Source organism: Podarcis gaigeae (genome assembly GCF_964106915.1).
Source record: "Podarcis gaigeae genome assembly, chromosome: 2".
Lineage (NCBI taxonomy): Eukaryota > Metazoa > Chordata > Lepidosauria > Squamata > Lacertidae > Podarcis > Podarcis gaigeae.
This window is the reverse complement of record NC_139679.1, coordinates 79435807-79460551: the sequence shown is the minus strand read 5'-3', so window position 1 is coordinate 79460551 and position 24745 is coordinate 79435807. Positions and strand designations below refer to the sequence as shown.

The following is a 24745-nucleotide window of genomic DNA, read 5'->3' as shown; positions in this document are numbered from 1 at the left end:
AATTCGATTACCTATCATCCTTGTGCATTAAGATAATTAAGACAGCACGTAACAATCATTATCAAAATGGCACAGAATATCAAAAAGGGAAAAAATCAGATTCCCTGCTCCAGAGAGTTTACCATGTATAATGGGCAAAAAGCAAGGCGAATGTGGGGACTACCATTGCTTTAGGTGTCTGTCTTTAAAATCAGTGGGACTTGACTAAGGCTTGATTTTGTCGGGTGTGTGCCCAATGTAGCTATGATTTACTGCAGAAACAAGAATGCAAATATGCCCTCTGTCTTGAAATTGCCCATTCCACCTTTTCCTCTGTCAAAATATACATGGTAAACTCTCTGGAGAAGGGAATTTAGCTTGTGGCCAAATCGGTTTATTTTTATTTATTTTTAAAGGAAGGAAGGCATTATATTCTCAACAGGTTTGAACAGAAGATGCACATATTGGAATTAATAAGTTTACATTCCACTGTTTTTTTCAGGCAGGCATTGCAAGGAAAGGCCACATTGGTGCCCAGCGCCAATTCTTATTTCCCAAGGCTACTGCTTTATTTAACACACAAAAAGTGATATAGTGAATGCCTATGAAAAACTGAAGTAACTTTGAGTGTTATATAGCCAAAGTAATATAACTAACATCTGGAAAGCTCCAGACAGTAATAACTGATCTTCACATAGTATGTTCTATCTGCAGCAAGTCTTTCCCCTAAATTCAAATCTAGACAATTAGCTCGCTGAGCTGAAGCTGAGGCAAGATTAGAGACCCCAACCTGTTTTGCTGCTAAATCTAGAGATTACTCTGCATACTATCTAGCTTCTTAAAAATGGCTTACTCCATCCAAAATGAGCAGAAGCTCATTCCATCACTCAGGGACATGGTACAGGACTGTACCACTTCAAAAGGAAGGGGGTTGTAACTAGTTTAAATTACTTTATACAACCAAACCACATTTTGAAGGCTTTCCCTAAGGTGATGAGCTGCTCCCTTGCCAGACATCAGAGATGAGAGATAGGTTGGGTGTAGAATGCATTTCCTTGCAGGCACAGCTCAGTGCATTATTGTTAATTGCTATTAGGAAAGAAAGGTACATTTCAAATCTCTCCAGTGCTGCAGCTCTAGAAGAAAATGGTGGACACATATTTTATTTTCCCCACAGACAGATTTGAAACTGCTGCAAGCCAAGAGTTCTTCAGTCCTCCTTCTGCAGTGCCTGCCTAGTTTGAGAAATACACAGATTAGCACAGGGTGCCAGAAAGAAAGAGAGAGGTTCATATGAAATGGAACCAAATGTAAATTGTAGCTTAAGTGCTGCTGCTGCCCCAGTACTGAGTCAGCAGTGCACGCTTGGCCCTGTTACAGGCAGGCCAAAGGAGCAGCAGAGTATGCAAACTAGCTTGGCTTGTTTTACTTTGTATGCAGATACTGAGTTACATAAGAGAGAGAGAGAGAGAGAGAGAGACCTGCCGTCAAGAACTTAGATTCCTTCTGAAAATAGCCAAAAATATGAAGGTAACGTCAATGAATCATTTATATTTGTTCTGGAAAGGGGCCATCAAATCACCTCATGTAGCTTTCTCCACTGACTCAATTAATTCCTTGTCTTTTAAAATACCTGACTGTGCCCTTAAAGAAAACTGACATCCACTTAACCTCCCTGGAATGCCATGTCAGATAAATTGAGACTGTGCTGAACAATGGATAATGGAATGAGAAACCTGCCAAATGCTTGAAATTTAAATGAGGGATTTCCCAAGTGCCCTTTAGGTAAAAAAAAAAGAAAGAAAGAAAAAAAAAGCTACAGCTGGGTTCTTTCCTGATGACCCAAAAGGCCAGTTTTTTGTGCTATGGTTGTGTTTGGGCTGACAATGCCTGCAGAGAAGCAGGTGGGTAATGTTAAGAATGTAGGAAGCTGCCGAGCACAAACACTGGTCCATCTAGCTCAGTATTGTCCATGTTGATCGGCAGTGACTGCAGGGTTTCAGCCAGGGGCCTCTCTCTCTATGCCCTACCTGGAAAGGCCAAGGGCTGTAAAGGAGTAGGGCTCTTATTCACTGCTTAAAATAATAATCAGAGGAAATGTGTGCTGTATTGCGGTGCCAGAGAAGGGAGGCCCACACTCTTCAGAGAATAACTACTTCTGTAACCACTTCTGCAACTGTACTTCCCTTCACGAGTGTGAAGGAAAGTGTGTGTTTTCTCAGGGTCAAAAAACTACAGGGTCAAATATTGAGGAAAATAATTTATCTCATAGCAAAATGGTGCCTTGAGGAATGATAGTTTGAGTCACCCACAGCAAATATAACAAGTTCACATTTATTGCCTTATAATTAGTGTAATGAATCCTGATTGAAGATGTCACATGAGCATATTTTATGAAGGCAGGAGTGGGTTGATAATGCAGAGATCATACTGCTCATCGGTTGCTATCATGGCCTTGGCAAAATTAGGCCCTGAGCTGATTTTTTAAATTATTATTATTCTCCATGAACAAATTCAGCATTACTATTTATGTATTTATTTCTCCCCACGCCTTCACCCTAACATTCCAGGGTGGGTGATCTCAGAGGATAGGGGAAAAGATTGAACAAATATTATGCAGTACAATAAAGCCAATGTAGAATCTGAATATGGGATGCTCCATACAGTTCTGAAATCAAAGTACAAAGATGTATGTGTAAAAAGTGGCAACAAATATACTGAGAAATGGGGCCCACCCACACTTCCTTTTCTCCCACATTTGTAGACATGGGTCTGGGCTTTCCAGGTCCATGTCTTAGTGGGAAAGCGCTGGACCCCCCCCCCCAAAAAAAATCACCACTCAGACATAGACCTGGAAAGCCCAGGCCTGGCCCTAGAAAGTATGGAAAGGTAAGTGTGGATGAGACCATGGTCTTCATTCATTTCTGGAAGTCTTACATTTTAAAAACTCTTTTTGGTGAAAAACAGACTTTGTTGGCATAGGTGTGCATATACTGCCAAAAAGCTGAGAGGCAGGGGACAATAAGGTTATGTCTTTAGGAAACCTTTAACTAAGAACTGAATAGTGCAGTGGTTACCAATTAGCTAAGTACTGCGGACTCCCTGCTTTTCAAAAGCCAAGCCATGGACTTTTGAAATTTTTGATAGATTTTGTTATGTGAAGGGTGCCATGGAGTCCGCGTACCACCACTTGGGAACCACTGGCATAGAACAATGTCAGTGCATTGGGAAGACATCAGTCTTGATCACACTGGTAGCAGTTAGACAAATCCACATCTCAGGCATTTTTATTTTTTTTATTTTTTGCCATATTTAGGCCCAGATGCAAAAGGCCGGCAGGTTCAGGAGGAACAGCCAGGGGCCACAGAAACTTCCTCAAAGTATCTGACGTCTGAGGAGATTCCCTCATTCTATTTAATGATAGGACTGGCCCTTTCCTCCTGAAACTCTGGGGAGATTCCGCTAGTCAGTTTAAACTAGACAAGTTAGATTGCCCAGTGGCTTGGCTTGATACATGGCGGGTTCTTATATGCACCTGAAACATATGATTGCAATATAGCAAGGGTAGCTGATCCTTTCCCCTGCAAGGGCTGCATGTACCCTTCGAAAACTCTCCAGGGGCTGCATGCCAAAAGTGGGTGTGTCGCCATCAACACATGTTTCTTAACGGCTCTGCACTTAACTAGCCTGGCGAAGCTGGTTTGCATGAGCCAGCTCAGGGATTCCTTGTTGGGCACAATTCTGTAGCTTGCATTTCCCCTTCATATCCCAAATATTAGTTAGATTCTGTCATTTGTTAATTTCTTTGGTTTAGGGAAGATCTCCCCACCAAACATATAGCAGTATTTTGCCAGCACATGCTTGTAGTGGATGAAGCGTTCTTGCATGCCATAGCTGTGAGCAAGACTGTAGCCATAGGCACTTACAGAAAATCATTAAGACTGTTAAAAGTAGAAGGTGGTTTTTTTTTTTTAAGTGTAAGAGGTATTTACAGTCCTCATAATCCCCTGGAGTTTCAGATGTAATATACTATAATTAATACTGTATGGGCTTTATGTTGCTATCATTATCTGAGAGCCACATGCTTCTAAGCTATATGTAATGAGAGAATGAAACCTAAAATCTTTGGAGTTGAGCAAAACCATTCACAATCTAGATGCTCTTTTTAGCCTTCAAACAACACACTGCATTAGCTCCTTGTCTAGCCCACATATGAATGTGTGGTATAATCAGGATCTCATGGGCAAGCTAAGCAGTGACGAGGAAGCAAACCAGTCAGCCAGCTAATCTACAGAACAGCTTTAAAAAAGTCATTTTCACTGATAGACTTATTCAGCTAACAATTCAAAGTGCAATGCAAACTTTTCATGTGCTTATTTTGAAATTATTGATCACTGCTGGGGGGACCTTATGCACCAAATGAATGGCCATATAGTGCAAAAAATAAATAAATCAACACCTTCAACAGAAATTGAAACTAAATTGGAATTGGAAGGATGTGGACCCTAGATATTACACTTCCAAACAGAAGAAGAGGTATCATGTAGCACACAGGGAGAGGAATAGCAAAAGATGAAAAGTGATGTGTTGATGGATGGAACTGAGGGAACCAGGAAGTAGTGGGGAACATAAATTATGTAAGCTTGGTGTCATTGCTCAAGGTCTTCTATCAGCTTGGTGCTAATGACTTGGAATTGTAGTTTCCCTATCTTTAACTAAACCATAGATGCACATCAGATAAACTAAGCTGCTTTTTTTCTTGCAGAGGTGGAAGGTATTGGTAAACATTTGACATTAATTGGGGCTTTTAGCACCTTTTTGGATTGATACATTTCCCAGAAATCTGGGGGAAGTCGTAACTGTTTAAGTGGTATAAAATGTGTGGTATGGATGTGGCCCTAAAGAGTTGTCCTAGGAAATTTATCAGGGCAGACTCCCCCTGCCATTGGGCTATCCATGCTGCCCTCCCCCTTTCTTAATGATCTAAAATGAAATAGGGCCACAACAGTTAGTCAATTAATCCGACTAATTCATCAGTTAAATACCTTTGTGTTGTTAAAATGCCGCAATTCAATGCTTTGCACCAACATGGAGGTAAAAAATCATGAGGGCCCACCTCCTTATTAGATCTGGTTGAGAGATGCATAACTTGTGGATCTCTAGTGACAGATTTTCCTACTGTACTTGTATTTCTGATATCCAGAGTGTAAAAAATTCTGACAGGAAGTAAGCACAGCTGGGCTGCACTTGATGCAGTGTTACTATTACCATTGCACATACATCCTATTGTGCAACAGGATATGTATTTCTCCCTCCCCCACATTTCTTCTTGGTGCTGTTGCATGTGCCCTTCATCTCAAGCTGACAGCAAGAGCCTAGAGCTTGTTGACAAAAGCACCCCTAGACAGCTCCCTGCCCCCTTGCCCTTCCCATTGCTAGTGCTTGTTCATCATCACTCTTGCTAAGGCTCAGGTCCAAACCCCCCCCCCAGCCTCTCCCAAATGTCAATACTGGGATGTTGAGATAGCCCCCCATTCCTAATATTTCTAGTGCTATTGTGCATGTGTCTCAACTCATGTTAAGACAAGAGAGTCCTCTTATCTCTTCCTGGCAGTGACATGCTTTCACCTTGGCAGAGAAATCCAATACCACCACTGACTTGCCACATTTGCTCTCTGCCCTGTGCCCAGCTGGCATACATTCTCAACCCAGACGCAGACAGTGGGACCCCCACTCACTTCCTAATATTGCCTTGCTGAGATGGAGAGTTCTGGCTAGGGAAGACTCAAGGAGTCCCAAGCACTGCCACAAGAAAGGTCATACGACAAGGGCTTTTTGCTGTGCGTGTGATTCTGACTGAGTAGGTCTGTTGTCCTTTACGCATATTAAATACACATAAAGAGGGGGCGGTGAAAATCTCTTCCCTGGTTTTAAAACACGCATGTTGATGTTTCACTTAATACTTCAATACAACTTTAATAACTGTACAGATTAATCGGCTGAAAATAAAGAAAGCATGCTCCCATTAGAATTATTGGTTTTATGCATATAATGCCAGTTTAATACATGAATTACTCTGTAAGTCACGTACAGTTTCTTTAACTGAATAACAGCCCTACTATTGATAGGCACACAGCAATCCTGAAGTGCTTTGGTTCTAGCTCAGGAAGACAGTTACACCATTCTCATGGTATAATCTAAACTTGGACTTAGAAGGCAAAACATCCATTTATCCCTTAGTACCATGGTCTGTAAATCAGATTAGATTCAATTTCTCCTTGCTCATTTTCAATAAACCCAGAAAGAGCAAACAAGGCAGACTTGTTTCATTTTCACTTGAAGCAGGGCTCCCCAGATGTTGTGGGACTCTATCAGCCTCAGCCAGCAATGCTAATGGTCAATGATAGTGGGATTTAGATTCTAACATGTGGAGGACCACAGGTCCCCCCCCCCACCTGATTTAGAGCATCTCAACACATCGAAAGTTGCATGGCATCCATGCAGATAAAATATCAGTGGGTTATCTGTCCATATTGGTGACATAAAGATTCACAAGCCATGCACAAGGGATACTGTCCACATTGAGGGAAGGAGCATATCATCCCTGCACTATATTCCTACTCTTTTCCTAGTCACTGCATCTTTTATTGTGCCCTTAACAATATTGTGCTATTGACCTTACAGCTCAATCCTAGAACATGCCCACTGAGAAATAAGTTCCACTGAGTTCACAGGGCTGCCACTTACATTCTGTTTTGTGCCTGGATGTACTCCAACCCCTATTCGTCCCTTGTTTGAAATGAGCAAACTACCTCATGCTAGCTTTGTGTAATGAGGCAGAAGGATGAAGACAATTTGCACTGTGCCAAGAGGGTGGAGGATAACAAGGAAAGTGTACTGATTAAGGAGAGTGTCAGGAAACGATCACGAAAGAGATGAATGTCAATAGATGAGAATGCTGCATGTAGACCTCGGTATTATTGTAGTAAACAGCTCTTTGCATATATCATCCTCTTGCTGATCACCAAACCAGTTGGAATTGTTTAGCAGATGCTGTTCATTTTCTTTCAGTTGTGTAATTTATTATAAGGAAGTACAAAGTGTACCTATGGCATTTAAATAAAAACCTGTCAGCAAGTGACAAAGCTGCAATAAATGTCCCACCAGATTATCAACGGTGCTTGTGATGATAGATTTCCCAAGGAGAAACCATCTCATCTTAGGCAAAAAGTGCTGTTTTGGTATTCCTCAAATGGCTCAGAACAACACAACTAATGTACACACCCACAATGGAAAGCTTATAGTATGTCAGCAATAATTCTAATTTTACATAAATTGCTCATGGACCTGAGTTTTCCCACATCAACCCTATGTGAGCAACTGCATGACTCCAGGCTTGCAGGGCCCTTTATGACGTCAGAGCAGCTGAGCCAAAGGCAAACAGCTAGTAAATCCACTTTCAGGAGTAACACAGGCCCATATTTTAGTGATGATACGTAGGTGTCTAGAAGTATCTTTCATCAACTTCATCTGGCAAGGAGGTTGTGGCCTCTTTTGACATTACAGACCTGGCAAAATGATTCATGCTTTTATAACCTCAAAACAGACAAGTGTAATGGCCTCTACACAAGTTGCTCAGAAGCTTCACTGAGGACAGAATGGAGCAACCTGCCTCCTGTTGAGGATGGGCTACCAAGAACACGTCATACTAGCAATGCTCCAGCATTTGCACTGGTTTTCTGGGCATGACTCATGGTCCTTGTTTTGACCTATCAAATGTTAAACAACTGAAGCCATACAGTACTTACTTCAGGAACAGTAATGTCCACTAAATTCTTGGTAATTGCACTCAGACTGTGCAACTCCTTTCCCCTGGAGGCAATGATGACCCCAGCCTTGACGGCCTTCCTTCACCAAATTAAGACATTCTTGTTCTCCCAGGTCACTGGAGGTGCTGGTTAAATTAGCTCTGTTCTTAGTGTTGTTGTCAGCCTCTGTTTTATTTAAGCTGTTTTTAAAAGTGTGCTTAATTCTTAAAAAGCACATTTAAAAAAAATGTATTGTAGTATTGGTATTGTTTAATTGGGCTAGAAAATTATTTGGGACCGCTATTGGCATAAATAGCCATATAGAAGCAATAATATAGATAAATTCTGTCAAAACATTTAAGAAGTACCTTTTTGACTCATCTGTTGGGTTTGATTAGTGAGGGAACCTGTTATTATAATGGATTAAGTGCCACCTGAATACATGGCACTTTATAAGTAACGTAAGCAAAGGAAAGGTTCACTCCCCAAGAATCCTGCAATTTACATTTAGAGTGAGACAGAGATGGGTGAATTTATTGTTATTATTTATTTATTTATTGGATTTATATACCGCTATACCTGCAGGTTTCAGGGCAGTTCACAGAATCGAATCAAAATCAAAGTAAAATAAAATGCAAGCAACAGATCCACACCATATGTTTCAGGTACATTCCACACACATGACTTCCCCCAAAGAGTCTTGGAAACTATAGTTTGCCAAGGGTGCTAGGAATTATAGATCTGGGAAGAAACTATAGTTCCCAGAATTATTTGGGGGAAGTCATGGAGTGATTTAGATATCCGATGTAGATCTGCCCTACATGGATAGGTTTAATTAGGCTTTGTTTTTGATGGGGACCAACAGCAGATCTAATCAGGACATGCAAACACACTTGAGGGCCCAACACACTTTTGTTGTTCAGGTATGTGTGTATTCTGCAACATGTCATTGACGCAATAATGATGCCTTAGTTGTGAATTTATACCGCGGTCCACACATCATTCTGCTTTATTTTTCTGCGACGCTTCCTCAATGTACAGTAATTTCATTAAGTATTTCTTCCTGAGGGGCACTCTAGCCCTTTAGGCCAGCAAAAGCAGGATCAAAAACAAACTGAAATATTTGTGGTATAAAAAGTTACAGAATTGTAGCAGAAAGTTATGACGCATACATGGATTGGAAACAAAGCAGCGTGCGTGCCCCAGAACTTTTGCAGGCACAGATAAAAGCAGGATTGCACATAATTGCCCCAGTACCAGGAACGTGAGCAAAGCTGCTTCTGTGCTTGTTCTTTTGGCAGCCCTGGGGTTGGGAAAAGCAGATGCCCTGAGTCTCCCTACTCTTTGACACTCATCTGCACCTCTGCCTTACTTGCTGCTTATAGTCTGCCGAAGGATGTCCACATTTGGAATAAGATGACCATACTAAGCAGTTAGCTAGTGTGTTGTCAGTGCTGAAAGCTCTTTGCCCTAAATCCTTACAACAGCCCTTTAGGGCGGTATTATTATTTCTATAGAACACAAATCGAAAGGTCAGACTGAGAAAGTGTGGCTACCGAGCAAAATTTGAACCAAAGGCTTCTCAGCCTACGGCTCACAGTGGCTACACTGAATTACATGCCCATGGTCCAAAATAAGACCTATGCTGTAGTCCTTTGCATGTAGTACAGACCCACTAAGCCATGGGTAGGCAAACTAAGGCCCGGGGGCCGGATCCGGCCCAATCGCCTTCTAAATCCAGCCCACGGACAGTCTGGGAATCAGCGTGTTTTTACATGAGCAGAATGTGTCCTTTTATTTAAAATACATCTCTGGGTTATTTGTGGGGCATAGGAATTTGTTCATTTCCCCCCAAAAATATAGTCTGCCCCACCACAAGGTCTGAGGGACAGTGGACCGGTCCCCTGCTGAAAAAGTTTGCTGACCCCTGCATGACTAAGCTCTGTGGAACAGACTTCTGTGTAAGCATGCATTCGATTGGACTACACTGCAAGAAAAATGCAACAGGCCAGTTGGCTGTGGCTTGAGAGCCATTCTGATTTAGGCAGACAGAGATGCTCAAGCTTACCAAGCAGTTCTTGCTCATAATATACCTCATGAGACTCTGGTTGCTGGAAAAAGCTGTCTGAACCAGAATAATAAGTTCTCAGGGTTTTTAGAGGCAAGCCATGTCTGTTTAAAGTGGTATGATACTTGTTTCAATGTATAGTGCAGATGCCCTTTGTGACCTTTTAAAGGGGCTGTAGTTATTCTTGGTGGCTTTTGTAGACTGGTAGTGGGGGTTTTCTGCATTACTATGTTTCAGTTACTAAACTGGATTATTTTGTTCTAATTGCTTCTTGTTTTAAAGATAGCTCTAAATGTTACTGTGTTTTGATGTAAACTGTCTTGAACCTGAAAAGGCAGAATACAAATATTATAAATAAATAAGAATATGCATTCTTAACCACTGTCTCAGACTGCATTTATGTGAAACTATATCTAGATCGGAGCCTGCGAGTCTAGCCGTTAAACGGAGAAGGGATAAAGGATCTCGGATGACAGCTTTTAAAATAGGAGAGATCTCTCCAACGTGAAAGCTTGCCCTGCCCTGTCCTCTTCTACCAACACAGCCAGCCTAATCAAAGGTATAACCTGGGTCACACTTCCTATGCGTTTTCACTGAGGCTATCCAGCCAACACTCTTGTCATCCTAATAATGATTTCACTTTTACCTAAAAACATCTAATTCCCATTTCTTACTTTTAGCACTGCCCACAGAGGAGCAGAGTCATTATGGGAAAAACTTTGCATCTGTTTACAAATGTAGGAGAGTTGACAGTGTGGGAAACAATCTTTCACAGAGATTAGTTGCAAGGCACTGTTTATTGGAAGAGATAACACAGCCCATAGAAATGGGGGCCTTAAAGAAAACACACTTGTACTTTGCCATATAGCAGTAGAGCTGGTGTTTACACCAGTGAGCAAGATTCACTATAATTATAAATATTTACATATCCAGTGTTTACAGGCTTTGTGGGTGTCCGCTTCACTCATCAATTTACCACACTGTGATATTTATGAGCAGAGGTGTAATGAATCGTTCATTTTAGAAGTCATATTTTGGCTGCGTACACACTAACCCATTTGTAGCAAAAAATGTAGTTTTTCTCAGTCTGGAATCATTTGTGCTTGTCCTCAGCATGCTGCTTTCAATCTAGATTCATCCACGAGGGTGAGTGTAGTTACTTGATAACACATTTGAAAACCTTTCCCTTGATGAGGTTATCCATGCCTTTTGCCTCCTGGCACATGTCACAAGTGAATTAAGAAGGAAGTGGTGACTGTAGTCCTGGTCTATGGCCACCCACAGTGTCATTGAGCAGGTGTGGACTCCTCCCTACCCCCCATTGCTGGGACCACCTACATCTGTTTTCAGATGGACACACACATAGAATCATCGAGTTGGAAGGGACACCAAGGGTCATCTAATCCAGCCCCTTGGAATACAGGAATCACAACTAAGGGTAACGCAGAATCAATCTGCAATGAGCTTTTATTTTCAGAATGAAACCAGTTTCTCAAGAAGTGCAAAAACTACGCAATAGATTTAGATTGTGTATGGACTACATAGAAAAAACAAGTGCATGGTCTCCCTTGAACATAGAATCATAGCATTATAGTTTGAAGAGACCCCAAGGGTCATCTGGTCCAACCCCCTGCAATGTAGGAATCTCAACTAAAGCATACATGACAGATTGGCCATCCAACCTCTGTCCCACTGTCAAACAGCTTTTACTGTCAGAAAATTATTCCTGATGTTTAGTTGGAATCTCCTTTCTTGTAACTTGTATGCCTTGGTTCGGGCCCTAGCCTCCAGAGCAGGAGAAAACAAGCTAGTTCTATCCTCCATGTGAAAGCCCTTTAGATATTAGAATATGGCTATCATATCTCCTCTCAGTCTCCTCTTTTTGAGGCTAAACAAACCCAACTCCCTCAACTGTTTCTCATAAGGCTTATTTTCCAGACCCTTGCTCACCTTGGTTGCCCTCCTCTGAGCACATTCCAACATGTCAATATCCTTCTTAAATTGTGGCACCCAGAACTGGGCACAGTATTCCAAGTGTGGCCTGACCAAGACAGACTAGAGCAGTACTATTACTTCTCATGATCTGGACACTATAGTTCTGTTGATACAGCCTAGAGTAGCATTAGCTTTTTTTTGCTGTTGCATCACACTACTAAGATTCCTAGATCCTTTTCACATGTACTACTTGGCAAGCCATGTGTTCCCCCTCTTAAATTTGTGCAGCTGGTTCTTCCTTGCCCAAGCGTAGAACCATTTGTCCATATTGAAATTCATTTTGTTAGTTTGGGCCCAGTTCTCCAATCTGTTACGGTCATCCTGATTCTGTCTTCTGTGTGTATACAGCCTTTATCATTTTGATCCAGAAATCCATGTGGACTAATCCCTCTGCATGGCTCCTTTCGTTGAAATTAATGAGGAGGTATTTTGGATGAGGGAGCTCTGTGCATAGGTCTCTGGCTCAGGATGACATATAACAGCAGAAGCTCAAGCAGCCTTTCTGTTTTTCTTCTTTGGCTTCTAAATGGGATTGCACTCGGCGGAAAAGAGATAATGTCAGCCAAAACATTTAAAGAAGGGTTTGCTTAACTCCCAAAGAATTAGGGCCAATTCACACCATCTGCTTCTTCTTTTCTTCTGCTTGTGGTCATCTGAATCACTCACCGCAAGCAGAATACACAAGGTTGGGTCACCCACTGGTGCGCTTGGCCTGTTCACATCTGGAAGGTTTGTGGTGGTGAGCAAAATGCCTGGTTTTGCTTTTGGTGAGTAGTTCAGATGACCTGTTTGCCAAGAGCATAGGTCACCACAAGAAAAGGAAATGATGGAGTAGGACTGGAGGAATCCAAAGATCACAGAATCCATAGGAAATCAAAGACCACAACCTTTCCTGTCAGTGGTGCTTTAAGATTTGGTGGAACTCTTTCTACCATGAGCTCCTGATGAGTGTTGCTGGGTGAACAGAATTTGACCTTGCCCCTAAATTTGCCACTACCTGGCAGACTTCTTTCATTCATGGCCATTGATAAGGTGGAAAGACACATCTCCAGCTATGTTTGCATCAGCTACATTTCCTCAGGTAGGAGAAACTGCAACAGTGAGCTACTGCCCACTATACCTATCCAGGAGAACTATGTCTAAGATGAATTACTAGCTGGCACCATCCTTATTAAAATGTATATACACCTGTTTTGTTCTGCTACCAGATGAATGTTAAAATGCTTTTCAAGGTAATCTGGTTTGATTTTGGAGTTCTTTCTGTGCCAGATTGGGTAGCAACGTTGCCTTATATCTGCATAATTGACCTCAGCATGCCACATGGATGCACCCAGACTTGCTCTGGTCTGCTGCAACTCCTACATCCTGATATCTCTCTGTTCATCTGATCATTGCTGCCCTGAACTAGTGATGATGGAAAAAGCAACCTTGAATTGCTTTTAACTGCCTTGCCAGGGATGAGGAACCACAGGTTCCGGGGGCCAAATGCAGCCCTCTTCCAGGCCTGTCTGGACCTCAGAACTGTAGGCCACACCCACTCTTTCCAGGCCACACCCATCCTTGCCCCTGCTTTGCACTCTGGATGTTTTTTACTAGCTGGAAAGTGCCCTTGAACTCTGAGCTTGGCTGGATGGAGAACAGAAAGGGGCATGTGACTATTTCTAGAAGCTAGCCTACTGAACCAAGGTAAAATTTCCAGTTATAAAATTTGCATGTGGCCCTTGGAAGGTTGTCCAGAAGGAAATGTGACCCTTGGGGTTAAATAGACTCCCCACCCTGCTATGTATCCTCCAAACTGCTTTCTTCCATTGTCCTTTCGGGCAGTTGATGGATGTGAAGCTCCGGCAACCTCACAGCCTCTGTGTCACCCCCATCTTCTAAAGATGCCATGATTAGGAGACTTGCAGCATCCTTTGTCTGCAACTTCATTCCTGCTGGTCTGGTAAAATAAACCCATTTCTAGCTTGCCTTTTAAGGTGTATACATTCCAAGGTGGTTTACATAAAATCAATGAAATACCATATCAAAATTCCAAGATTTAAAAGAGAAGTAAAGAAAAGTAACCACATTAATATTATAGCAACAAATAAATGTGTGTGCAAGTTCCAATACTCAGTATACATGGATTGGTCTCCTACTGGAACTCTTTTTCTCTCTTCCACAGCAAATCCTAAGGTCACTCTTTCATCTAGAGATATTTTCTCTCTACTGATCCTGATCTCTTTCTCTCTAGGCCTAGATGTAAAAGGGAGGTTGTCAATGCTTTTGTTTCCCCCCCCGTGCTTTCAAGTTGGTGCCCTCAGCAGCAGCATGCTGTCGAGGCCACAATTCCTGGCACTCGGGGACTCGGGATCCAGTTACATTTGCTGGTGTCATGCAGCCTCTGCAAGCCACTGTATTAAATTGACAATCTAAAAATAAAAGAGTGGGAAAAACACAAAGTGAAAAGAAAGCCAGCTTTTAAAATTGAGGGGGGCAAGTGGGGAGGAGGAAAGAATTGCTGGAGGGATTGTGAAAGACATGCAGCAGCTCCAGAGAGAAAATCTGAATACCTTGGATGGTATTTAAATTGATGCTGTGGCTTTACTGCCTTTTTAGTTTGTACCAGCCATGTGATCTTCTTGAGTGTCTCCAACTAATCTGCATGGGGAGCTGGGAAAGGCAAATTGAGCTGTCAGTCTTGGGCCCTTCCTCCCATCCTCCTGCTTCGAGTCAACATCAGCTGCACCTTGTTTTCAAATCTGCCTATTCTCTTGAGCTAGTTTGTTAGATTTCAAAGCAAGTGAGATGCCGTCTTAAGAAGCTGTTCCTATTAGTTTTCCATCAAGAGAAAATAGGCTCTCAAGACTACCATTGGTAAGTCTCAGTAGAGCAGTTGTTTTCATAAACATTCCCAGATTTGTATAGTTTTGGATTTTCTTTTCTGGGGTTGTGAAAAGCAAAAGCTAAATTTTGTCTAGAATCTATCAACACTACATGCCAGGGGTTATTGCTGTGGATAATTAGCTCTGAAAACGACTATGTAGCTAGGTTTGTGTAAGACATTATGTGACCATTGTGCAATGTATTAGGTTTTAGTCTTTGGGGGTGGAGGGAAATCAGTCATACTTAAATATTGGTGGAATGCACATTTCCCCCCAGTGTGACGCTTATGCTGTCATAACCACCAGGATTTGGGTGTGTTATTTATTTGAGCCATTTCTTTTGTCACTGTCCTGCTCCCCTAAACCAGGGCTTCTATCAACTTCTTCTGAGAGGCTCAACGGCTGAGTTGTTCCTCTGGAGGAGGAATCTTTTTCATGCAGGATAATTAGATTGGCTCTTACATTTCATGCATCCCTAATAATTAGAGCATAACATTTACACTTGCAGGAATGTACATGATGAAGGAAGGGAAAGCTTTCTTCAGCTTTTTCTAGCTTTGTTGTTACAAATTACTATGTCAAACATTATAGGTCACCAGTGTCACTTGAGATCACTGGATGCAAACCAATTGTCTTTTATCAACAGAATTGAATTTGAACTTATGTGATTAGCCCTGGCATTTATGAAGTTTGTCTGACCATGTGCAGAGTTCATTATTTTCATCAGCAGAGACCTTTTCCGTGCAAAGTGTGTGTTCTACCACTAAGCTATGGCCCTCCCTATAATGCAGGCAGTTCATAGTGGAGGCCTGACTTAGAGATTAAAAAGTCTGGTGAATACTCTGGAATCTTTGCAGCCATCTGTCCTCAGAGTGATTTTCTCCCAACTAGTCTACCATCAGATCTGAAATCTCCTGGGGGGAGCCTTTCTGCAGAGTGCTAAATAAGCCATAGGGGGCAATAACATGTGTGTGGATAACACATGGATCTGCCATCATCACATTTAGTGTGGACCTCCATGTAAAGCAGGCTTTACATGTTCAGTTCTCATTGCAGAAGGCTCCTCCTCGTTCGTTATTGTTGTTGCTTTATTGCTGTTGCTTTATATTGCCTGGAAATCGTAATCCTGAAATCAGTACTCCAGTTTATTCCTCCATCATTATGGTTTGTGTAGTATGGGAGCGAGGGTATTGATTTCTCACCTGAGTGCAGAGGGATTGACACAGGCATGTTAACAGGGTGGTGGAGTTAGATTCATTTCATACCTTGATTGCATTGCCAGCATACCAATGTAAGTAGGTCTGTGCTAGTATGAAACACCCTGGGCACCTCTCATATAATAGGCAATTCATTCCACTGTTTATACTGTAGCCAGGCACATGTGCAGTCTTTGGTAGCCTAAATGAAGAACCACTTCACAAGTTACAACTGGTTGGAACAGGGTCTGTATCTAACGCAGTATTCCTGTACAGACTATGATGTGTCATATCACTTTGATGCAGGAGTGGGGAATCTCAAGACTGGGAGCTGAATGCACCTCACCAGGTTTCTCTATCTGGCCTTTGGAACAGTCCCCAAGCCACTACCCGCCTTCCTAGGCCATACTCCTCAATGGCCCTGATTTGTACCCCAGTTGTTATTGTCTGACTAGAATAAACCTTTGTGCCTTCAGTGGTAAAGGCAAACCATTAGAGAGTTACAGCTCCTGCTGTGGCAGTAGAGACCAATACAGGAGAAACAGATTTTATGGCAGGCATGGCAGATGAAGGCATCCAGTTTTGCTGTTACAGATGCACCATGGTGTTTCTTCTCTCTCTGTGCTCCTCCCAACAGTCATTTCTCCTCTGGTCACTCCTGTGGATACATGACCTGACTGTCTGTCTCCAGGCACTGTGATTGTTTGCAAGGGATTCCCACGTGGTGGGGTTAATGTTGCAAGCCTTCACAGACATCTTTATAACACAGAGTAGGTCTTCCGGTGGGCCTGGTGCCTGAAGCCAGCTCCCCATAAAGCACATCCTTGGGCATCCTGCCATCTTCCATTCTGTGGACATGATGAAGCCAGTGTAGATGTCACAGACAGGAGTGTGGACATATTGGGAATGTGGACTTGGAAGATGTTATGTACTAAGCTTGGATCCTAGAACAATAGGCAAGTAGGATCCTAGAATGCAACAACTGATTGGCTTGCAGGAAAAGACCAATCAGGCTCCAGGAGGGAAGCAGAATCAGCCAATCAGACGGGACTCATTGTGTAAATAAAAGCCTGAGATTTGAGGGGGCAATTCAATCACTGTTTTACAAGCTGCAATAAAGAGCATGAAATCACTACAGGACTCAGAGCATATTTCAGAAGAGCACATCTTTGTTTGAGTCTCTATCTTGCTGTATGAAGCCCAAAGCTTGCCTGATGCAGCGCATACAGAAGACGTTGAGATGTCACTCCTGGTGGGTGTAAATTGCCCACAACTCACTTCCATAAAGCAGTATGCTCAACACACAAGCCTGATAGTCCTTCATCTTGGTATTGGTCATTAGCATCACATTCTCCCATACCCTTTTGGAGAGGCGAGCCATTGCCATAGCTGCCTTAGCAATACACTTGTCAAGTTCAGGGTCAATTGAAAGGTTGCTAGTTATGGTGGAGTCCAGATAGACAAAATCGTCTACCACCACAAATGTGTGGCCACTAATGCTGATGCATGGTGTGTTAGTCCTGACCCAGGACGTTGGTCTTCGTCAGGCTGGTGGTAAAGCTGAACTTCCTGCAAGCTTGGGCAAAATGGTTGATGAGTCTCTGTAGAGCTTCCTTGAAATATACTGTCAAGGCTGCGTCATCTGCAAAAAACATCTAATGGATAAGGAACTGCCACACTTTCGTCCTGGCATGGAGATGTGCTAGGCTTAACAGACCCCTGTCACTCTTTGAATGGATGTACACATCATCTGCAGTCAAGCTGAAGCCATGTGAGAACAAAGGGGAAAAGAATGTGCTAAAAAGAGTTGGGGTGAGAACACAGCCCTGATTCACACTGTAAAATCAACCCTTGAACTCCAATAATACCTCTTGCTTGTCTGGATGGAGGTTAGAAGGGTGTGAGTAGAAATTACAAAGGTAAAAATTGCATTAATTGCCTCTCCCACTTTTGCCCTTGGCCCCACCCACTACTGGCCCTTGGAAAGTTGCCCAGAAATTAATGTGGCCCTCAGGCTGGAAAATGTTCCCCAACCTTGCTTTAAGGGATTTCCCTAATTTATGAAAGAGAAATATATCAATGGGTATTATCCACGATAGTTAAATGAAACCTCTATGTTCAGAGATAGTTTATCTCTAAGATCCAGATGCAAGGGATTTGTCAAAAGCATCTGCCGGATTCTGTTGAAAGGTAAAAGAAAAAGAAAAAAAGGTAAAGGTAAAGTAGGATTCTGTTGAAAATGCAGTGCTGGACTACATGGATCTTTGTTTTGATGGTCTCAAGATGATAAACGAAAAGTAATTTCAGTGAAGGTTAATTGTCAGTAAATTAACTGTTCATCTAGGTAGGTGCCAAGGGATGTGAATCACACCCTAGGGCAGGCCTAGCCAACATGATGATCTCCAGATGTTGTCAGACTCCAACTCCCATCAGCCCCAGCCAGCATAACCAGTGATTGGGGCTGATGGGAGCTGGAGTCCAGCAGAGTCTGGAGTGCACCAAGTTGACTACCCTGTACTTGGACTATAATCCTAACCATATTCACTGAATGTCCACTGACATCAGCAGGCTAATGAGCCCAGTCTGTCCCAGCACAGGTCCCACTTGGGCCTGTGAGGCAGTTTTCCTCAAACCATGCCCACCTGACATCATAGAGATGAAACTGGATTGGCTGCACATGAGCTGGTGAGAGGTGACTTCAAGCCTTCATCTGATGTCAAAATGATGTGAGGTGACTGACAGGTGGATTGTCAAAGTTGGCCCTCAGGTGTGGGAACAGATACAGATACAGCCCGCTGAGCCAAAAAAAGAGTTCCCCAGTCCTGGTGGAGGAGATAACTCAAGCTCAGGCCTGTGATTGGGCTCAGGCTCTGCATGGAAACTAATTTACATTAAGTTGCCCAGTATGTAATTTCTCATCTTATGTTTACTGTTCATTGAGCCCAATAAGTCATTATTTGAAGTACTGCATTAAAATCCATTAAGTACCTCTTAAGCCTCTGCAGCTACATTTTAAAATTGATGAGATCTTTTCTTGCAGACATTCCAGGACCTTAAGTGGTTAGAGATATACTGATTTACAGTGTCAGTACATTAATGGGCAGGCAACCTTATATGTCCGTATTCTCTTATGACCTGAATAGCCTTGTTTAACCTAAATCTGAAGCCTAGTTACAGCCCTCCGGTAGTCATTTTAGGTGATGTCAACTCCCCAATCTAGTCCACAGTGGTAGGTTAGGAATTCTTTGGGTGTATCGGCCGCTTCATCTAGCTTTGGGCATGTGAGAGGAAAAATTACAGGTTAGTTAAGGCATTCAAAAAGGAAAGAAATGCAGCATAATTGGATCAGGTCATTATGATCAGTCACGCTGAAACCAGCTGAACGGCATTCTGGGAAGTTGGGCTGTGTTGCAAATTCCAGGAGAAGAAACAGGAGGGGCAGTGAGAGCTGTAAACGTGTTCTGCGCAGAGCTTTGGTTTTGAAATGACAGAAACATTTTTTTTAGATTCAACTGAGGCAGCAGATGTTTAGTTGCTACTGCATCTGGGGAAAGCAAAACACAGTTTAGCCTTTTCTCGCTTGAGTCAGCATAATAAACTCAAGTTGCATTGGAAAAAAAGAGCTGCAAGGTTGGTACATTTAAGAGGAATGATACATTTAGAGGTGGATCTAGAGTACTGTACTTGTAGTGGCAAGGCATTTGCAGCCACTACAGGTTTTATGGAATGTGAGTGTGGTTTTTCTGAGCTGTGGTACGTGCAGGTCTGTCTCTCTGTCTTGTCTCCTCCTTACGAGGCAGATTGTCTCCTTTGCGGTTAATTAGTACTGCAGTGCAAAGAAAGCACTATGGCTAACCTATATTCCAGGTTTTTTAACATTTTGTATTGTCCAGGTGGCTTGCAATAAACACTTTAAAAACAACAACAACACTGCCCAACAGTATAACAAAGCACAAATAATTTTTTAAAAAGAGTGAGAGACAATTTTGCTTGCATACCAAATGTGTGTGGTCTGGCATGAAGACAAAGTGATGGGAAAAGCTTCACTAGTTGGACGTCTGTGGCTGTTTACGCACTCCTGTTTACTCTGCATCCAATGCGTGTCCCACCACTGGCTTGTGAAGCAGTATATACATGACTTTACCACAATCTATATCTGTCTTTTATCTGTCCTGTTGTTTCTTATGAAATACTGTGTTTTCATGCATTTCCCCCAAACTAGCTTTGATAAAAATTTTAGATAAAAAACAACCAAGCTGCATTGTAAGCTTATAATGTGTGCACAGCCTCTGTCTTAGGCTGTTGTTAAAACCATACAAGAAGGGACAAAAAGAAGTAAGTGACGTGACCCTATTTTAAAGGTTTAAGGCTGCATACAATCCTATAGCCACTGAACCTGGGTGCTGGCCTCCTTGAGCTCCGTGGGACTGACTTACAAGTAAACAACCACAGGATTATGCTTTAAATGAAATTTAAAAACCCTGCCCATCACTTACTGTGCAAATTAGGTGCAATCATTAGCATATCTAATTTTAGAATTGGCAGGTATCCCATCATCATTAAAGTTCTAAGCCTTATTCTTAAGGAAAGACTCTTTGCGCATTGTAAACTTTTGAGGCACAGGTATAGACTTTTGTAAGTAAGTTAAATAAGTACCCTCCCTCAAATCAAATATACTAACATTCTCAACAGCCTCCTACTTCACACAATAAAGAGAAGTGTTATATCACCTGCTAATGTCTACAGTACAAGGGACGCAGGTGGCGATGTGGGTTAAAGCCTCAGCACCTAGGACTTGCCGATCGAAAGGTCGGCGGTTCGAATCCCTGCGGCGGGGTGCGCTCCCGCTGCTCGGTCCCAGCGCCTGCCAACCTAGCAGTTCGAAAGCACCTCCGGGTGCAAGTAGATAAATAGGGACCGCTTACCAGCGGGAAGGTAAACGGCGTTTCCGTGTGCGGCTCTGGCTCGCCAGAGCAGCGATGTCACGCTGGCCACGTGACCCGGAAGTGTCTCCGGACAGCGCTGGCCCCTGGCCTCTTGAGTGAGATGGGCGCACAACCCCAGAGTCTGTCAAGACTGGCCCATACGGGCAGGGGTACCTTTACCTTAATGTCTACAGTAGATCAAGTCACAATGGCAGTTGCACAACTGGCAACCCTACCACAACCCCAGTTTTTGCATCATCCCACCTCACCCTGCCCCATATTGGTGATTTCATGTTCCCTCCAATCGTATCTTGTTAGTTGCTCATTGCTCTGTGGGTGTAAGGATAGTGCAATCATGATTATAAATAAATAGGTGACTGCATTCCAGTACTAGGAGCAGGGAGCATGTAGTAGCACAAACCTTTGCTTTTGAAAAGATTCATGAAGTCAGTTGCTGGATCTCCAAAACAAAGCGTCCTTGATAGTGATTGTCAAGGGAAATATCATTTTTTGGGGGACAGACCCAGTAAGGGCTAAACCACTCCTAAACGTGTCTCAATTTCCAGAAGGACGACTGTGTTAGTGTTGCAGCAAAAACAACAAAAAGAGTCTTGTAGCACCTTGTAGCAAATGTAAACATGTTTTCATGTAACGTATAATTTGGGCCTGAGAAAGAGGAGGAAAGGGAATGCAGTAAGGAGAAGCCTTGTTTGCATGGCACATTAAACTATAGTTGAAAACAAGCAATGGTTTAGTGTGGATGTGCAGAATTCTGATGCATGTTCCTGAAAAATTCTGCTGGTGCTCCCCCCAGCTTTTACTGCTGTTACACCGCCAGGGAGCAAGCCAGAGTCTCACTTGCCATGATAACAACCGAACCTGTGCTTGTGGTTTGTTTCTCTCTAAACAAACCTTGAGTAATAAGCTAAGAACAAACCTTGGTTATTGCTCAAGGTCTTTTGAGGGGGGAGAAACAAACCACAGGCCTGGGTTTGGAAATCAAGTCAAGCCGCGCTTGTTTCTTGGGTGGAAGTAGGGGAGGGAGCAGAGTGAGAACTTTTCAGCAGCATGAAGAAGCAGGCTGCATGTTCACACAAAACCATGTTTTTACCTATGGTTTAATGTGCCATGTGAACAAGGCCTTTGCTTATTCCACTCACTTTCCTCTGCTTTCTCAGGTCCCGGTTATGTGTTGCCTACAAACATGTTTACATTTGTCTTCCGTTAATCTACCAATGGTTTAGTGTGCTGTTTCCACCGGGTCAAAGTTGGGTCAAGAAAGGGTGAGGGTCAAACTAGATGTGGTCTGTCATGTGGTCTTCTGCACATCACAAATAGCTGGGGGTGGGTGGAATATTGGGTATTGCGCTCTGGTCCCTTCCACCATTTAAATCCATTTCCTTCCTATCCTGAAGATGCTGTTTCTCCTGTAGAGCAGGTAGCACCTTCAGGGACCAGTGATGGAAAGGTTTTCATAAGGCACCAGAACCAAGACCCAGTTTGGGCTTTGTTTTTTCAATGCAGGAAATCCAATCACAGATCTCCTGCCTTGTCTCGTTGGACCCTGCTGCTGATTTTAACCCTTCCAAACATTGCATAAAGAGATGAGATGATAATTGTCAAAGAAAAGACTTTGCAGAAGAAGTAGGTTTTAAAACAAGGAGAAACAGCCTGATGGCTAAGTTGCTGAAACTGCCTAGGGAGAAGCATGGCAGAAGGTGTGAATGAACGAGCCAGTGGAGGAGAGATCAGAAAAGGGCTGAAGTAGAGAGATGAGTAGGAGCAAACTATAGAAAAATAGGAGGAGAGCTTTTATACAGTACTAAAGGTCAAGCCGGGTCGCAGGTGGCGCTGTGGGTTAAAGCCTCAGCGCCTAGGACTTGCCGATCGAAAGGTCGGCGGTTCGAATCCCTGCGGCGGGGTGCGCTCCCGCTGCTCGGTCCCAGCGCCTGCCAACCTAGCAGTTCGAAAGCACCTCCGGGTGCAAGTAGATAAATAGGGACCGCTTACCAGCGGGAAGGTAAACGGCGTTTCCGTGTGCGGCTCTGGCTCGCCAGAGCAGCGATGTCACGCTGGCCACGTGACCCGGAAGTGTCTCCGGACAGCGCTGGCCCCTGGCCTCTTAAGTGAGATGGGCGCACAACCCCAGAGTCTGTCAAGACTGGCCCGTACGGGCAGGGGTACCTTTACCTTTTACCTTAAAGGTCAAGCCATGTGGATGATGACAGATGTGGACCTTCCCCTATCACATGTAACGCAGGGTGTGGTAGAGTGTGATTTAAACCAGAAAAGGGTTGTGTGTGTGTGTGTGTGTGTGTGTGTGTGTGTGTGTGTTTTGCTGAACCTTTTCCCACCCACCCCCTCCATACAGTCAGTTCCCCTTCTGTAAGCTTTCTCAGAGCTGGGCTCTGGAGGTGAGCCTGGTTGAAAGAAAAACAAGGAAGGGTTAGTACCTCCCAGAACCTGTGCAGTCCTTTTGCACTTTAAATGGACAGGTGTGTGGCCACCTGTCATGGATGCTTTAGTTGAGATTCCTGCATTGCAGGGTTGGACTAGATGTCCCTCCAGTCCCTGCTGTCTCTACAGTTCTATGATTCTATGAGATCACACCCTTCACTCTTTCCTGCTTTGTGTGTGAATGGAGCAGAACCATATTTGAGTACGTGGGCCTACAACTGTCCTGTGTGCTCAGGTGCACTTTTATCAAAGACCCAAGCAACATTCACACCATACATTTAAAACACTATGCTGCTACTTTAAACAGTCATAGTAAGAGCCGTTTGACAATGGAACAGACTCCCAAGAGAGGGGATGGACTCTCCTTCCTAGCAGTGGTTGGATGGTCATCTGCCATGTATGATATAGCTGAGATTCCAGCAGTGTAGGGAGTTGGACTAGATCAGGGAGTCCAACTCCCAGTAGGCTGCGATCTACTCACAGTATAAAAAAACTGGCAGTGATCTACCCATTGTCGTTGGGTGGACCAAAGTTATTGGCTTTTTTTAGGAAGTCAAAGTTGTTGAGCTTTCTTTATTTTTAATTTTTTTTGGAAAGACAAAGTTGAGGGGCCAGAGATCTGCTAGGAACAGCCAGTGATCTACCTGTTGGATATGTCTGGACTAGACTGTCTTTGAGGTTTTTCTCTTCTTCGTTTGTTTTTGCCAGTATAAAACTTGCAATGCTTGGGGGTAATGGCAAACAAGACACTTATTTTTAGACACAATGTGAAATGTGCTCATGAGCTGAGCGAATGGCAGTTTTGTTATCATTTATCTCCTTCAGAAATAGTGATTAGTCATATACAGACTGCAGGTATCAAAATTTGTTTACACTTGTTTTCAGATGCAAAGTTGATTAGTCTAACATTGTGCTATGTGCAATTATTTTCAGATGGGTTACAGAGGAAGCTTTTGTATGTACGTTTCAGATGAAATGGTGAGATTACATATGTAATCATATGTAATCATATGAGCTATTGGGATTGCTCACCGGTGGCTGTTGCTTTCAGATGCAATACCAAGATAACTCACTCTGAAGCATATTTCGCATAACTAAAATACTGTGTGAAGATCTGCTGGGTTTCAACCTGAGGATGAATAAAATACGTGCTCTGCTTTGGGTGGATAACATATTTAAAACACCTGGAGATGTGAAGGTATTTTCAGTAAAATCATCAAGTTTTTGTTATACCCCCCTCTTACATGGCTAGGTCGGGATGGCATGGGGATGAGGGACCAACTCCCTTCTCTTGCGGGGGCCCAATTAGTGCCATTGCCTTCCGTTAAGAGTTTGGGTGTAATCCTTGACGCCTCCCTTTCCATGGAGGCGCAGGTTACAGCAACAGCCAAGGCGACATTTTTTCACCTTCGCCGCATCAAGCAGTTGGTCCCTTACCTTTCCCGCCCTGACT

At 43.1% G+C, this 24745-nt stretch overlaps 1 protein-coding gene across 11 annotated transcripts in view; it reads left to right on the top strand.

The window, feature by feature from the left end:
• Positions 1 to 1424: 1424 nt before the first annotated feature.
• Positions 1425 to 24745, top strand: part of RAF1 (Raf-1 proto-oncogene, serine/threonine kinase) — an 85612-nt gene continuing 62291 nt past the window's right edge. For 3 of the 11 annotated variants that reach the window (XM_083726791.1, XM_083726782.1, XM_083726771.1), the window contains exon 1: positions 14553 to 14706. The gene's annotated coding sequence lies outside the window, so the exon portion shown is untranslated. Of the gene's footprint in view, positions 1510 to 10272; positions 10415 to 13674; positions 13793 to 14533; positions 14707 to 24745 lie in introns of those variants that run through there. The other 8 variants (XM_083726802.1, XM_083726798.1, XM_083726786.1 and 5 more) reach the window with 7 other exon arrangements.